The following is a 16,920-nucleotide window of genomic DNA, read 5'->3' as shown; positions in this document are numbered from 1 at the left end:
ATATTGGAAAAAGGAATAATATGGTCCCAGATGCACTCCTGAAATTATAAGGGGACTATCAAAGAGTTTCTGTCTGAGAACGTTGCTACAGGGTACATGCAACGTAGCGCGATTCTGATGCGGGTATATAAGCACCGACATGAAGGCAATAGATCACTGTGATATAGTGTCCTTCCGACGTGCAGGCAGTAAGTGTAGCAATGTGAACAATGGCGACGTTATCACCCAGTGCTTCCAAACAAGACCAACGAGCTGTTAGTCTTTTCTTTGCTGCTGAAGGACCAACACCGGTGGACATCCTTCGGAGAATAAAGAATGTGCACGGGCAGCAAGTCTGTCGAAAACTACATCTGTGGAATGGTCCGCCAAGTTCTATGCTGGTCACGATTCGAGACAAGACGCCAGTCAATCTGGGAGGCCGTCCCCAACCAGGATACTTAGATGGGAGACGCTCGAGCACCTGCCCCATAGTCGTGATCTCTTCCCAGGCGATTACCAGTTCTTCAGTCCTTAAAAAAGATCTTGAAGGGTCGAAGATCCCTGTCGCACTATGATCTGCAGCAGGGAATTACTGACTTCGGTGCGCAACAGGGCATGGTGTTTTACCAAACGGGTATCATCAACGTGGTGAGCCGGTGGGATGATTTCAGTAATCCTCACAGCGATTTTGCGTCATTGGCATACCGATTCTGGACTGTAAGGCCTTCGAACAGAAACTGTTTGATCCCCCCTTATAATAAAGGAAACGAATTATCGGCATGAGCCCACGATCATCATGAATACTTTCTGAATAAAACCGTCTGGAAAGCTGAATAAATAAAATGTCTTTATCTATTACGACGTTTTGGCATCTGCCATTATCAGATATCAGAAAACTTCGAGTTAGCGGGCCAGGGTTCAGTGTCAGTAATACAATCTGTACCTACTCAGGACGCCCAGAACAAGGTTCAGCGTCAGTATTAACATCTGTACCTAATCGGAAAGTCCAGACTAGGTATAGATTTTAAAATGACATTGCGTTTATAGATTTTTTGATATCAGACGATGGGAGATGCTGAAATAACATAGTAAAGAAAGACATTTCATTTACTGATGTAGACGGTTTTATTCATACAAAAGCACTTCTGAAAGAGGAAAGAATCTTCTATCCGTTGGGAAGATTTCTACATAAAACTACTTTCTGTGAGCCTCACTTTCGTGCGGTTTCCTTCTGAAATCCTGGAGTTACTTATGAATAACCCTGTTCGAGGTGCGACAATAAAGTAATGAGACTGATGTGAAAAAAATGTTGCTTACCGTTTTAGTCAGGTTTAGTGTTGTCTCCTTCAAAGTAGTTCCCTTCTGATTGCAAACACTTTTTCCAGCGCTTATGCCATTGATGGTAACATTTCTGGAACTCATCTTCGGTAATATCCTCCAAGACACTCGTCACAGCTTTTTGGACATCGTTTTTTGTTTGAAAATGGTGTCCCTTGACCGCCGTTTTGACTGAAAAAAGTCGCACGGAGCGATATCTGGTGAATAAGATGGCTGTGGTAGTACTGAAATTTGTTTTGAGGTTAAAAATTGCTGTACTGACTGAGCAGTATGGGATGGCGCATTATCGTGATGCAGAATCCAATTATCAGCAATGTTGGTACGGACACGAAGAACTCTTTTACGAAGTCTTTCTAAGATTTCTTCGTAGTAATATTGGTTAACTGTTTGTCCGGGAGGCACGCACTCTTTATGAAGAATTTCCTTGGAATCAAAGAAGCACACAAGCATGCATTTCACTTTTGACTTTGACATGCGAGCTTTTTTTGGTCTGGGTGATCCCTCTGAGCACCATTGTGAATTTTGGTGCTTTGTCTCTGGATCGCAACTTACATCACCCGTGATATCACGGCTCAACAATTCTGGATTGATTTCCGTTTGCTTTAACAGATCGGCGGCCACATTTTTCCGTGTTTCTCGCTGTGGTGGTGTGAGATTTTTGAGGATCATTTTTGCGTAAAACATTCTCATACCAAGATCTTCAGTTATTACTTGACGAACCGTTGGCCAAGTTGACATCCGTCCGTGAGGTTGATGGTCGTCCACTGCGGTCTTCATCTACAACATTCGTTCTGCCTTCACTAAATATTTTATGCCAATGAAAAACTTGAGCTCTTGACATAAACTTCTCTCCAAAAGCCTTCTGAAGGTTACTGTAAGTTGTCGTCGCGTTTTCACCCAATTTCATGCAAAAAGAAATGACATACCGTTGCACAATATTATGCGTTCCATTTCTGTGATGAGAGACACAAACACGTGTTAACTTATTACAGCACAACTCACGACTGAGCAGTTGCATCGATGTGCCAATCAAGGTCAAAGATATTGTGCCTACAAAAGCCTGCAGTGTTGCCACATCTTGCAAAGAAAATATGTCTCATTACTTTACTGTCGCACCTCGTGTGTCTTGTTTCAAAACCACTCACATAGTTATTCGTTGCAAAAGGAATGAAAGTGCAACATGACATTTTGTACATGCAACACAATTAAACCATCACCCTTTCGAAACACCATAATTGTCTGCTATTGTGATGTGTAAGTTTGAAATTTAACTCAAAGGTACATGCAACCGTCTACTGTAATGGTGCAAAAGCCCGCAACATCAGCCTAGGGCTGGGTGACGCTTAAAACAGCAAGGTGTCGACACATGCGGGGAAAAAAGGCCGCAACGCAGAAGTTCCTGTGACGTGTAAGGTGGGTTAACAATGTCACATTGGCACCAAATTACGTCACAATTCTTCCCAACACCATAGTGGACGTGTCACATGATGGAAAGGGCATCACACCACCTCCTACGCACATTTCACTCCTTCTTTTGATACCTCTGTGATGGAGGTGAGAACTGCCATACCCAGCGTTTAAATCGCGCGGTTTTCTTGTGCAGTGGCCTTGGAAAACATTTTTTAGATGCAACGCCGGGCTGTCGACAACACATCGAAGGGGTTGCCTACGCCCAGGCGCTACAGTAGCAGAGGAGAGCCATTCAGGTGAATGGGTCCCGAAGTCTCTGTACAGGTACACTTTTAAAGGGCGCAACAGAGGTGCTGGGATGGTACCAGGGGTGTTGCTGAAGTGTGGTGTCTTAGAGGGACCCTTTGACATTTTATCCATGCATATGTCAGTGTTGCCCGCCCCCAACCCATCCCCCCATTTCATTGTGATCACTGATCATTTTACAAGGGGGCATGAAAAAGGATGACAGAAAGAGCATAAACACCTTTTGCTGCTTCGCATCATGGTCACAGTTCGTCAAATGCTTTTGTGCGGTTCCCAGTGGATCCACCCTGTATATAAGAGCAAAAACTGTGGTCGCACTACACTCTGAAGGCATCAGATCACGTTCATTGGCGCTGCAGCCTCACGATGTCCTTACAGAATGACTGAATCGTCATGCGTCTGTCAGCATTGTCAAAGATTGCCAAGAATGTCGTCCTGTTGCTTATTGCACTGAGAAGGGCGTTTTCGACAGCGAAATGCGTAGGAAGTAGACTTATGCTCTAGCAAAACTTCGGTCCAGTAGTTTTGGTACACTACATAAATGTCGTAGTAAGTGGTAAGATTACCAGTAGTATTTGGCAGCATTGGTGGGGAAAGCAACATAAATGAATGTGTAAGAGAAAATTTGAGAGTCAGCGACTTCTATGTTTTTGTTTGTTTCTTTGTTTGGTTGTTTGTTTTGCACATGATTGCTACCGCCCATCATTCAGTGATGGTGCATTATGTATTTTGTATCTTTACAGAACATAAATTGCATTTTATAAGTAATAAAAATAGTTGATCGCTTAACTTGTGCGCTTTTATGTAATCAAAGCAATTACTTTTGATACAAATATAGTTTACATGCACAATATATTTAATTAAGCTGTTATTTTCTACTCAGCACAACATTCTCCATTATGATCAAAGTAAATACTTTCCTGTTATTTCTGACATATACGGAAGCTGTTTAGGACTAATGGAAAAATGTTTTACATAAGTTCGACGAAGTGGTGAAGCGATGTTTGATAATTTTTTTCGTATTTTTAATTTACCTTTTTGTGGAGGAAATTTCATTTTCCTGTGCTATATATAAATTTTTATTTTACCTTTTTGTTGGGCAAATTGAGTTTTCTAGCGCTATATAGTAAATCCGTATTGTTTTCTATATTTTTACTACAACATTCCTCTGCTTCACATTACAAATATCAATTTTCGGTTAACAGCGAATTAAACGCTGAAAATTTCAATTTTGCTATAAATACTGTTTACTTTCGAGTGACAGGTAGGAGAATAATAAAGTAGTACAAAAATTTTCCATAGGTTACCCGGCCTTTTATATGTCCCCATTCAGTTTCCAGACAGTTGACAGCTTTCGGTTTTAGGAGAACCTTTTAAGATACTGATTGCACATGCTAAGAAAGCGGTCGTTGTGACGTAATGTCTGACAGGTGCGCAACACGCCTAATGTACAGGTAATGTGGGTATGATCTTAACTGGGCAAAGCTACTAGGAGAACTACATCTACATCCATACTCCGCAAGCCACCTGGCGGTGTGTGGCGGAGGGTACTTTGAGTACCTCTATCGGTTCTCTCTCCTATTCCAGTCTCGTATTGTTCGTGGAAAGAGAGATTGTCGGTATGCCTTTGTGTGGGCTCTAATCTCTCTGATTTTATTCTCATGGTCTCTTCGCCAGATATACGTAGGAGGGAGCAATATACTGCTTGACTCCTAGGTGAAGGTATGTTCTCCAAACTTCAACAAAAGCCCGGAACCGCGCGACTGCTACGGTCGCAGATTCGAATCCTGCCTCGGGCATGGATGTGTGTGATGTCCTAAGGTATGTTAGGTTTAAGTAGTTCTAAGTTCTAGGGGACTGATGACCACAGATGTTAAGTCCCATAGTGCTCAGAGCCATTGAACAAAAGCCCGTACCGAGCTACTGAGCGTCTCTCCTGCAGAGTCTTCCACTGGAGTTCATCTATCATCTCCGTAACGCTTTCGCGATTACTAAATGATCCTGTAACGAAGCGCTCTGCTCTCCGTTGGATCTTCTCTATCTCTTCTATCAACACTATCTGGTACGGATCCGACAATGCTGAGCAATATTCAAGCAGTGGGCGAACAAGTGTACTGTAACCTACTTCCTTTGCTTTCGGATTGCATTTCCTTAGGATTCTTCCAATGAATCTCAGTCTGGCATCTGCTTTACCGACGATCAACTTTATATGATCATTCCATTTTAAATCATTCCTAATGCCTACTCCCAGATAATTTATGGAATTAACTGCTTCCAGTTGCTGACCTGCTATATTGTAGCTAAATGATAAAGGATCTTTCTTTCTATGTATCCGCAGCACACTACACTTGTCTACATTGAGATTCAATTGCCATTCCCTGCACCATGCGTCAATTCGTTGCAGATCCTCCTGCATTTCAGTACAATTTTCCATTGTTACAACCTCTCGATATACCACAGCATCATCCGCAAAATGCCTCAGTGAACTTTCCATGTTATCCACAAGGTCATTTATATATATTGTGAATAGCAACGGTCCTACGACACTCCCCTGTGGCACACCAGAAATCACTCTTATTTCGGAAGACTTCTCTCCATTGAGAATGACATGCTGCTTTCTGTTATCTAGGAACTCTTCAATCCAATCACACAATTGGTCTGATAGTCCATATGCTCTTACTTTGTTCATTAAACGACTGTGGGGAACTGTATCGAACGCCTTGCGGAAGTCAAGAAACATGGCATCTTCCTGGGAACCCGTGTCTATGGCCCTCCGAGTCTCGTGGACGAAAAGCGCGAGCTGGGTTTCACTCGATCGTCTTTTTCGAAACCCATGCTGATTCCTACAGAGTAGATTTCTAGTCTCCAGAAAAGTGGATAACTATTGTTATCTAAGCTTGCTTAGTAAAGTCTACGGTAGCCTTACAGTACTTTTACAACTGTAGTGGGAATGAACGCTCCAGAGGAAGTGGTGGTTTCATCGACGCCCTCTGTGTCGACTCCTGAGCTCCTGAGGCTTTTTCGTGTCGATTCTGAACGGTAGCGTGACTGAAATGTTTTCTCCAACACCCATAAGAAAACTGCGTGATTTAAACGCTGGACCTTGCGGTTTTGATCTTCAACGGAGAGGCTTCCCCCCCTCCCCCCCCCCCCAAAAAAAAAGGTTGAAACTTGGGCAAAAGGGGGTGTGATGACCTTTCCATCGTGTGACACGTCCACAATGACGTTGGGCAGAATTGGGTTAAATTTAGTGCCAATGTGACATTAACCCACTTGACAGCTCATAGGAAGTTCTGGGCTCTGGCCCTTTATTTCTCACTTGTCAACACCTAGCTGTTTGAAGCGATTGTAGGCACCTTTAAGCCAAATTTCAAACTTATACGTCGCAGTGAGAGACAAGTGCGGGGTTCCGAAAAAGTGGCCCTTCGACTGTGTTGCGCAGTGTCGTTTGCTCTGTGTAAAGCGGTAAGCACCCTATAGGAAGTGGGGTGGGGTGGCGCGAACCTGATCTGAGGTCGTCCCAGGCCGTCTTGGCGCCCGTGGCGCGAGCCCGCCGGCGTTGTCTTGCCGGCCTAGCCGATATCTGATGGCTGGAGAGGGCAGAGGGACTTCTTGTGCAGTGTAGTGGTCGCTGTACCTTCTGGCTGCCTGCTCGGCGAGGGCCGTAGATAACACAGCAGCAGGATGGAGGTTGGGGCGGGGAGTATGGGCCAGGAGGGGGAGGGGGGGAAGCAGGCCCATTTGACGCTGTCGCCAATGTTGCTTGATGCTCCGTCTCAGCTGCCTTCCGGCTCTGCTCCACTGATTGCAACCATTGCAGTTCTGCAGCTAAAATTAGCAAGTTGTTTCTTTTTATAAGAACTTTACTGTAGCCAAATAGCCATACAAGTTCGAAGAGCAATGATAATAATACACGAAATTAGAAATTTTACATATTGTGATTTGTGTAACCGCGCGACCGCTACGGTCGCAGGTTCGAATTCTGCCTCGGGCATGGATGTGTGTGATGTCCTTAGGTTAGGCCGGTATTACACTATCAAGTTTCTTTGTCAAAGATTTGATCAAAGATGTGATCAAATATTCCGTCAAATATATTTGACAAAGATCTTTGACGTAGCGCTCGAAGGGGTATTACACTGTCATCATATTTTTCGGCAAAGTTCAAGATGGCTGACAACAACTTGTTATTAACCGCAGCAGTTGTACGTACCACAATTGCACTGTGTGCATTTGCGGAAGAAAAGCGGGGAAAAAAAAGGAAACATACCGGGGGTGAAGCCGTGGGTTTTACGACGACACGATAAAAGCATTCAGCAAAACTTGTTACGTGAGCTTATAGTGGAGGACGTTAAGTCGTACATCAGTTACTTAAGAATGGATGAGCATACATTTCTGTATGTGCTCAATGAAGAGTATCCTCATATCACAAAGCACAATATTCACTTAAGAACTGCTACATCTGCAGAAGACAGGCTCACTGTAACACTCCGATTCCTTGCTACAGGAGAGGATTAGGTTAGGTTAGGTTAGGTTAGGTCAGGTCTCCAATCTTCGTAATCTATTCTTGTATTCAAGGTGCCTCACGTTGTAAAGCACCTCATCAGCTTCATACATCTCTATTAATTTTGTAGTTGTCGGGACACACCAATTGTATTTATCCGCTATGTTTATAAAAACTCTACAGACGACAGAATGCAGCGATGCTAGCGCACCATGTAGTTGGCTGGCTGTTTCGGAGAAGAAGACCAGACAGCGAGGTCATCGGTCTCATCGGATTAGGGAAGGACGGGGAAGGAAGTCGGCCGTGCCCTTTGAAAGGAACCATCCCGGCATTTGCCTCGAACGATTTAGGGAAATCACGGAAAACCTAAATCAGGATGGCCGGACGCGGGATTGAACCGTCGTTCTCCCGAATGCGAGTCCAGTGTCTAACCACTGCGCCACCTCGCTCGGTGCTCCATGTAGTAACATGTCGCAATGCAGTGAACAGAAGACAAGCGACTTCTTTGATCAAATCTACAGCGAGGCCCTAGATTTGATCAAATATTGGACGACATTTGACAAAGTTCCCTATTACACCATCAAATATCTTTGACAAAGATATTGGACAAAGATATTTGACAAAGAAATTTGATAGTGTAATACCGGCCTTAGTTAGGTTTAAGTAGTTCTAAGTTCTAGGGGACTGATGACCTCAGCAGTTAAGTCCCATAGTGCTCAGAGCCATTTGAACCATTTGAACTTATTGACCGTGTCCTTTTGGCAGAGAGTTCCATACGATTTACACTCAAACATTACGTTTGGCTCATGATATGACGTGTTGTTGCAAATAAAATGGTGGAAAACGTGGACTGTGTGGTGTCACAAGGCTTAGGCCTGTCCCACCCCTCATTAAATCTACCAAGACTTATACGAATAATTGTAAGAACAGTTATTATTATTATGTTCTTTAAGTTTGTTTTGGTTTTCAGAAATACTGTGGGAAGAAAGGGTATTTATGTTGCAGATGACGTGGAAGACGTTACCCAACGATCATCACGAAAGTTCAAAGTAGCGGCAAGTGGGCAAGGAATAAGAATGCTGCAAACTACCGCGAGCCATGGAAGAGTCTGGGCCGCGAGGGTGTCGAGCTTCCTAGGTCGTTGTTGGACAACGTCAAAGGAAGAGATATTCTGCTTTCTCTTTGTAAACAGATCGATCGAGTCTTGAAAGGTTCATGTAAAACGTATAGGCGGGTGACACATTAGGTGTGACCCGATGCTTATAATACTTCCACAGTTATTAAAAAGTTGTTAAACGGCAAAACCAATAGTTCATCATTTATATAGATAAAAAGTAGTAAAGATATAGAAAAGGAAGAGTTGCGGCGTCAGAACGAAAAGTGGTACATCGCTCAGCAACGAAGAAGGACGTAAACAGCGGGCGTTACGTGGTGAAAACAGATCAATTGATAAAATAGTAAGTCTGTAATTAAGCATAAAGCCACGTAACACGGCAATTGCCATTCCGGTGGTCACGTGTCTCATTTTGAAGTTTTCCTTTGTCCATGTTCGGTCAATCATGGGGCCTGTGCTGCTAAATTCTGGAGGTATACTTCCCTTTTTTTTCAGTGTTTTAGTAGACTTTCCGAAGCACTGGTGTTGTGTACCATCAGGTTTGTCCGTAGGTTTTCAAAGAGGAAGGGCTCCCACACCAGCAAGTATACAAGTCTGGATCGTGTTGTTTTGGACACGCCTAGTGCTTTCTTTACGAAGGTCGCCTTTACTCTTTCTAGTGTCGTAGGGTTCCCACTGTAAAATTTGGTCCGATAATTTCTATACCGTACGTCGATACTGGGAAGATTTTTGCCTCTGAATAGTGCCATCGCTGTCTCCAGGCTGCGGAATCTGATGTATGCTATTGCATGGACTGCCATTGTTGGCCGGCCACAGTGGCCGACCGGTTCTAGGAGCTTCGGTCTGGAAACGCGCGACCACTACGGTCGCAGGTTCGAATCCTGCCTCGGGCGTGGATGTGTGTGATATCCTTAGGTTAGTTAGGTTTAAGTAATTCTAAGTTCTAGGGGACTGATGATCTCAGATGGTAAGTCCCATAGTGCTCAGAGCCATTTTTTTTGCCATTGTTGCCTGCATTGCCTTGTCTGTTATCTGTTTTGTGAAACGTTTTGCAGTTGTTTGTATTGTGACTCCTAGGTTCGATTTTCAGTTTTCTCTCCCGTACGAAGATCTCGGGTGATGCAGATGCTCTTCATCCATTTCGGAGTACCATCATTTTTGTTTTTTCCACATTTATTTCGAAGCCGTGTTTGACACACGAATCTTCAATATCGTTTATTACTTCTTGTGTCCGTCCCCGGTAGCTGAGTGGTCAGCGCGACAGAATGTCAATCCTAAGGGCCCGGGCTCGATTCCCGGCTGGGTCGGAGATTTTCTCCGCTCGGGGACTGGGTGTTGTGTTGTCCTAATCATCATCATTTCATCCCCATCGACGCGCAAGTCGCCGAAGTGGCGTCAAATCGAAAGACTTGCACCCGGTGAACAGTCTACCTGACAGGAGGCCCTAGTCACACGACATTTTTTTATTTCTTCTTGTAATGTTATAGTTTCCTTTGTGTCTATAATAATATCGTCTGCATTTGCGTACCATCCCTCTGGGGTCTTCTAGTTATTTCTTCCGCTGCAAGGATAAATAATCCTCCAGCCTTCCCCCCTAATCTACATCTATAATCTTCAAACTACCTTACGGAGTGTGGCGAAGGGTAATTTGTGTACTACCTTCCATTTCCAATCGCCAAAGGTCCGTGGGGAGAATAGTTGTTGGTGAGTCTCCGTGTGGGTTAGAATTTCTCCAATTTTAACTTTACGGTCTTTACGCGAAAAATGTGTAGTAGGAGGCAATGTATTGGTAGACTCTTCTAGGAATGTACGTTATCGGTTGTTAAAGTAAACTTCTCTGATGCAGAATGTCTTTTTTAGCGTCTACCACTGCTTTCGGCGGAGCGTCTCTGCCACGTTTTCGCGGTTACATAGTGAAACTGTAACGAAATGCCGTATTCTTCTGTCCATCTCCTCTATTTCCTATATCAATCCTATGTCGTATGGATCCCACACTGACGAGCAATATTGAAGTTTTTGTTGAATGGGGGTTTTGTAAGCTACTTCCTTTGTTAGTGGACTTGGTTTCCTGATGACTGTTCCAACGAATCTGAGTCCGCCGTATGTCCAACCTGAAATTGGTTTTATATGTTTGTTCCACTTCACATCGCTCCGGACGCATACTCCTAGATATTGTATGGATGTGGCTGCTTCCAGTGATTTACACTGAGGTGACAAACGTCATGGGACGGCGATAAGCAAATATATCAGGTACACAAGGTAAAATGTAAATGTCGTGTGACTAGGGTCTCCCGTCGGGTAGACCGTTCGTCGGGTGCAAGTCTTTCGATTTGACGCCACTTCGGCGACTTACGAGTCGATAGAGATGAAATGAGGATGATTAGGACAACACAACACCCAGTCCCTGAGACGAGAAAATTTCCAACCCAACCGGGAATCGAACCCGGGCATTTAGGATTGACATTCTGTCGCGCTGACCACCACTCAGCTACCGGGGGCGGACACGTACGAAAGGTATAAAAGGGCAATGTATTGACGGAGCTGTCATTTGTACTCAGGTGATTCATGTGAAAAGGATTCAGACGTGATTATGGTCGCACGACGCGAATTAACAGACTTCGAACGCTGAATGGTAGTTGGAGCGAGACGCAAGGGACAATCCATTTCGGAAATCGATACGGAACTCAACATTCCGCGATCCTCAGTGACAAGAGTGTGCCGATATTAGGTTATCAAATTACAGGCATTATCTCTCACCACGGACAACGCAGTGGCCGACGGCCTTCTTTTAACGACCGAGAGCAGCGGCGTTTGCGTAGATTTGACAGTGTTAACAGACAAGCAACACTGCGTGAAATAACCAGAGAAATCAATGCGGGACGTATGACGAACGTATCCGTTAGTACAGTGCTGCAAAATTTGGCCTTAATGGGCTGTGTTAGAGGACGACCGACGAGAGTGCCTTTGCTAACAACCGACGTCAATTGCAGCGCCTCTCCTGCGCTCGTGACCATATAGATTGGACCTAGAAAGTTGGGAAACTGTGGCCTGGTCAGATGAGTCCCCATTTCAGTTGGTAACAGCTGATGCTAGTGTTCGACTGTGGCGCAGACACCACGAAGCCATGGACCCAAGTTGTCAGCAAGGCACTGTGCAAGCTGGTGATGGCTCCATAATGGTGTGTTTGGATGGAATGGGCTGGGTCCTCTGGTTCAACTGAGCCGATCATTGGCTGGAACTGGCTATGCTCAGCGACTTTGAGACCATTTGCAGCCATTCGTGGACTTCGTGTTTTGAGAGAAAAATTGCATTTCTTTGGACGATAACGCGCCATGTCACCGGCTACAATTTTTCTCTATTGGTTTGAAGAACATTTTGGACAATTCGAGAAAATGGTTTGGCCACTCAGATCGCCTGACAGGGGACCCAGCCGGGCGGTGTGGCCGAGCGGTTCCTATTGAGAACTGAGTGACATTTCTAGCATCATCAGTTAAAAGCCTCGTCACTTACATATATTGTGAAAAGTAATGGTTCTATAACGCTCTCTAGGGGTACATCCGGGGAATTTTTCTTCGCTAAAAATGACATTGTGTTCTGTTTGCTAGGAAGTCTTCAATCCTAACAAACGGCTGGTCTGATATTCCAAACACTCGTATTTTTTTCACTAAGTGGCAGTAATGAACTGAATAGAACTTCTTCTGGAAGTCAAGTTACAACGTGGGCGTCGGTATCTAATGCTTTCTGGTTGTCGTGGACGAGCAGAGCGAGTCGAGTTTCAAACTATCTTTGGGGAATCATTGTTCACTTCCACAGTGGAGATTTTCTGTCTCCAGAAATGTCGTAATACGACAGCATAAAACATACTCCAAAATTCTGCAACAGAACTGTCTATGCTGAACAACTCCTAGACTTCAACCACCCCATCGCCCCATTCCCTCTCCCCTAGTTACCAAACCTGGTATGCTGCCGAGACAATACCAATACATCTCACTGACACCTTCATACCGTCCATATTCATAAAATTCTTTTGGGTTGTAGAACGTGTCAAGCTGTAAAATGATGTACCAATATAATGGAAATGGTACCAAATGGCCTTAAGCGAGGTAAGTAATGATACTTACACATTTTTTCCTCTTTAACGTGATTTCATTTTCTGGGCCGTCAGGTTGGCAGCGTCAAATGACAAGTCTTTATGACAACGGATCACTTTACTAGCGTTACATGACGTAAGCAGGAGGTGAGAAGGGTTGTTAGAGGGAGACTGTTTTGGTGAGAAAGTGGGATGGGAGATTTGGACAGGAGCACACAAAACCACGCATTTGGAAAGACGTGGAGGAAATGGAGGACAGTCAGAACAGCCCCAACATGTAGAGAATACTGCCAGGACCACATTTTTTCCCCTTTATTGTTATTTCATGACCTTGCGGGTGGGCATCCTGGTGGCGGATGAAACTACTGTTTAGCCAAATGCAGGATAACAAAAAATGATTTAATTCTATAAAACCGTTGAAGAAGCAATTTTTTAAATTTATACATAAATGAAAAATTACGATTTTTAAAAACTTTAGTGAAGTTACACAAAAATTAATCGATCAGATACTGCGCTGATGATGGTATGGTGTAAGGGTGGTTATGTTCATGATGGAGATAGGATGATGAATATTACAATGGGGCTCTGTGGCCCTGCAGAATGCAGTTAACGCTTAGTGAAGGGGAGGATGGAGAAAACGGAAGGATGGGGTGAAGAGGAATGTTGTTGGCTAGGAATGAAAGGAAGGGTATATCCTGTGAAGGATTTAATGATTAGGTAGTGGGAGTTGAATGAAGTTACAGCAGGGGAGCATGGACACAGCAAGCAATTCCATGGAAGGTGAAAGAAAGGAAGGAAGGAAGATTAGGCTTTAACGTCCCATCGACATCGTGTTCACTAGAGTCAGAGTAAAAGCTCGGAATGATTCAGGGAAGGGGAAGGAAATCTGCCATGCCCTTTCAGAGGAACCATCTCAGCATTTGCCTTGATTGGTTTTGGGGAATTCGCGGAGAATCTGAGTCAAATTTGGACGATCGAACGTGGATCTGAACCGTCGTCCTCCCGAATGCGAGTCCATTGTGCTAACCATTGAACCAACTTGCTCAGCACGTCAGGTAGTATATGGATGCAGTTGCACAACATGGTACCTGGACTGGTGGTTAGTGGAAATGATATTTTGGTGCTGGGACTGGGTTTTGCAATTAATGTACTGAGTCCGAATTTGCTCCAAGAAGAGAAGAAGGTGTGGGAAGTGGATGAGTTGGGCAGTGTGCGAGTTGGGGAAGATAGGCGGATGCGCAAGGCGGGGCGAAGTGCATGCCTTTCCAGAATTTCAAGGGATTTATAAAATTTAGAGGCCAACGGCCTTGCCACAATGGTAAAGTTGGTTCCCATCAAATCACCGAACTGAAGTGCTTTTGGGCTTGGATGAGTCACCGTCTGGGTCTGCCGAGTGCTGTTGCCAAGCGGGGTGCGCTCAGCCCTTGTAAGCCCAAGTGAGGAGCTACTTGATTGAGAAATTGCGGCACAAAACCGACAATGGCCAGGAGAGCAGTGTGCTGACCGCATCACCCTCTGTATCCACATATGGTGACGCCTAAGGGTTGAGGATGACACGGTGGCCTGTCACTACCGTTGGCATACGAGATGTGGCTATAAAATAACGGGACTACTTCTGTAAAACATTTTATATCAAGAACATATATATTTATTGTCAGCCTCAATACACTCTCTATCCCTCCAAAGCTCCATGCGAATTTTCCATTGATGGAAACACTGCTGGAAGTCTTTCCTCTGTGAGATACTTGATGACGCAAGCCACATTTTCTTTCACTGCTTCAATGGACCGAAATCTTGTTCCTTTTAATGCAGCTTTGACCTTGGGGGAATAGATAAATGGTACTAGGTGAGGCGAGTAAGTTGGGTGATCTAAAACTAGGATGTTGTATTTCGCTAGAAACCTCTTAATAGACAACGCGGTATGAGTCGGCGAGTTGTCTTGATGCAGAGCTCATGTACTGCTCCACAGTTCAGGTAGTTTTTTTCCTTGTTTTCTCATGGAGTTGAATAAGAACCACAAGGTGGTAATTTTGATTAACAGTTAGACCTCCAGGAAACTTGGGAAGATGCACAGTTCCATGAATATAGAAAAAAACGAATCATCAACACTTTGAATTTTGATCTGTTCATTCGAGCTTTTTTCGCTGTCGGTAAAATTGGGCCCTCCCAGTGCGTGGATTGGCACTTACTTTTTGGATCATAAATGAAAAACCAATATTAGTCACATGTTATCTCCCTTTCCAAGAAATTAAGATCATTTTCATTGTTATTCAAAGTGTTGAGTGGAAAGATTTTCATGAGCTTCTTTTTGTTCGATCGTGAGAATTTTCGGCACCAGTTTCGTACACACTTTTCCATTGTTAAACTGGCTACGTAAAATTTGCCTTAACCATTTCTTGTCAATACCTTAAGTTTCAGCAATCGATCGAATACTCAACCTATAGTCAAATCGAATCAGATTACCTACTTTTTCGATATTTTCATCCGTTTTTGATGTTGAAGGTCGTCTCGGACGATATTCATTTTCAACTTCTCGGCCATCTTGGAAACGCCTGCACCACTCAACAACTCGCCTACGTGATAAACAGTCTTCTCCATACAAATCTCTTAATAACACATAGGTTTCAGAACCAGATTTTCCAAGTTTCATGCGAAACTTCATAACAGTTCGTTACTCTGTTATTACACATCGTTTTTCCGGCAAAACAAAATAAACTGCTTTTACACCAACGAGGGTTACGGCCACACTGATTTGTTTACAGAAACCAGAGAAACCGCCTTTGACTGAGATGACTTCGAGCATCGCAACTGTTGGTCGTTCATCTTTGGCGCATCTGTGCTTACTGTGACTGAATCAGTCCCGTTATTTTATAACAACAAACAACACCTCGTATACGGCGACAACGCAGCTTTAGCTCTAATACAGCGTGAATCCATGATGGTGTTACATACTTTCAGGGATGATGCAGACGGGTAATTGTTTCAATTTGAGGTAAGAGACTCTAGTCTGGAGGCGATGGAGTAGAAAATTCTAAGCGAAAATCGTTTTGATACCTTTGCATGAGAAAACACACGCCGGTGCTGTTGTTGCTAAGGCTGTAGGGTAGGCAACTTGCAGAGCTGGTAGTACGCACCAAAACAAGAAAAAAGTGTCGAGTAAACATGGACTCTCAAATGCATACGTTACGAGCTTGAGCACTTGTTCATCTTCGCCACTGCGAAACACTTCTACTGAACAAGTGCCCGTAAATCTTAAGGTGGGCATTTTAAAGCACATGTTTACTTGACTTTTTTTTCTTATTCTCACCTCTGAAAGTTACCTGTCTTACAAACTTAGCAACGACAGTTCCGGAACATGTGTTCCACTTGAAACCTCCCCTTGGAAAAATTTATGAATTACTGTGCTGATAAACCTCTTACGTTATTTGATTTTCAAACAGCTGAGCAGAACTGAACGTACTCAGACATTTCTCTCTTTACTTATTCTGATCGACACTAAACTGACACACAATATTTTTAGCGCAACGCAATCTGACTTTCAAAAATCCCTGTAAAAGAATGGCCCTGACTAACAATAACCTATACCTTTCATGAATCACTACCTCACAAAAATCTTCGTTACTCGAACTACTGCAATACAGCGAGCGCCAATACTGCCAGCTAAATAAAAGATTCTAACTACTGAAGGCACGAACTACTGATAGGCATAGTTAGCAAATGAAAAATTTTGATAGCGAAGAAACAATGTATTTACCTTAATAGTGTTCAAAAGTTATAATATATATATCAGTTCGTGACATCCAGTCTTACAAATTTCGTTTTCTGAAGGACACACGTCCAGATCGTCCGCTCTTAAAACTCTGCCATGTCTCTTCCCACATCCACCACTGCTGGAGGCTCACCTCCAACTGCGCAACGCTACGCGCTGTTCACATCCAACTGCCCAACACTACAATAGCGAATATTCCAACAATGCCAACCAGCCACAAACTGGACACAGCACAGCCAGTGATTTTCTTACAGAGCGCTACGTGACGTAAACCTAAACAGCCTACTTACACGCTGCCAGAGGTATCAGAACTTTCGACTTGGTCGTTTCCAGACCAAGGTCCCTTACCTAGGGATACCTATTTTCAGTCCAGTGCAGTGGAATTTTTATTTAAACTTTTGGATTCTTAGAAA

The sequence above is a fragment of the Schistocerca americana genome, chromosome 1 (assembly GCF_021461395.2).
Source record: "Schistocerca americana isolate TAMUIC-IGC-003095 chromosome 1, iqSchAmer2.1, whole genome shotgun sequence".
Lineage (NCBI taxonomy): Eukaryota > Metazoa > Arthropoda > Insecta > Orthoptera > Acrididae > Schistocerca > Schistocerca americana.
The sequence above is the reverse complement of the archived record's forward strand: the minus strand, read 5'-3'. Positions refer to the sequence as shown.